Source organism: Eumetopias jubatus, unplaced genomic scaffold (assembly GCF_037043125.1).
Source record: "Eumetopias jubatus isolate StellerSeaLion01/CBP00866 unplaced genomic scaffold, mEumJub1_p1.0 scaffold_23, whole genome shotgun sequence".
NCBI lineage: Eukaryota > Metazoa > Chordata > Mammalia > Carnivora > Otariidae > Eumetopias > Eumetopias jubatus.
In genome coordinates this window covers 2884866-2886014 of record NW_028274829.1, presented here as the reverse complement: position 1 = coordinate 2886014, position 1149 = coordinate 2884866, and the positions used below count along the sequence as shown (strand labels likewise).

Genomic DNA, 1149 nt, shown 5'->3' with positions numbered 1-1149 from the left:
AGGTCATGGTTCCAGGGTCCTGGGATCGAGCTCCACGCATCGGGTTCCCTGCTCAGCAGGGAGCCTGCTTCTCCGTCTCCCCTTCCGCCTGCTATGTTCCTCTCTCGCTGTGTCTCTCTGTCAAATAAATAAATAAAATCTTTAAAAAAATAAAAATAAATAAATAAAATAAAACTGAATAAAACTCATGCATCCACAAGAAATTGTTAGCATCTGAAAAATGATTAAAAATAGAAGCAGTTAAATTCTGATTAAAAACATAAACAAAAAATAAAAACAGAGGGACTTTCCTCTCAAGCGGGAATTTAAACTGATAAAAGCATTTTCTTCCTTAAGGGCTTTTTATGTATATAAAATCTTTAGTGGGATCGCTTCTAGGCCTTTTGGCTAAGATCAAGTGTAGTATAAAATCTTTAGTGGTTAGCATTCTATCCTGTACCTATATTCAACCAGATAAGCATGAATTAAGGTGAAAAATCATTAACTTTTTCACAGTAAGATATAATATCCTTAATAAACTTAATAATTTCATGATGATCATAAAATGTTAAATACTGGTTTTAAAAGAGTGATTTATTTTCAGCTCACTGAGAGAACAAGCTAAATTGACATTTACATACAGAAAAATTTTCCAAGAATAAAATGAACTTTTTAAGTACTATATCTTATTTTAATCATATAGAATGGTGGTCAGAAAACTTCTCTGTAAGGGATCAGATAGTAAATATTTCAGAATTGTAGCAATGTGCTTCTGTTGTAATATTCAAGGGTGTCATGGTAGTATAAAAATAGCCTGTACCTGGACACCTGGGCTCCCTGCTCAGTGGGGTCTGCTTCTCCCTCTGTTCCTCATCCCACTTGTGCCCTCTCTCTCACTCTCTTTCTCAAATAAATAAAATCTTTTAAAAAATAAAATAAAATATTTTACTTATTTATTTGTCAGAGAAGAGAGCACAAGCAGGGGGAGCGGCAGGCTCCTCACTGAGCAGGTAGCTTGATGTGGGACTTGATCGCAGAACCCTGAGATCTTTTTTTTTCTTTTTTTTTTAAATTTTTTATTGTTATGTTAATCACCATATATTACATCATTAGTTTTTGGTGCAGTGTTCCATAATTCACTGTTTGTTCATAACACCCAGTGCTCCATGC

General features: G+C 34.4%; 1 pseudogene; it reads left to right on the top strand.

Annotated features, from left to right (window-relative positions):
- The first annotated feature begins 367 nt into the window (after window positions 1-367).
- Window positions 368-523, top strand: LOC148162095 (U2 spliceosomal RNA; annotated as a pseudogene).
- The last annotated feature ends 626 nt before the right edge of the window (window positions 524-1149 follow it).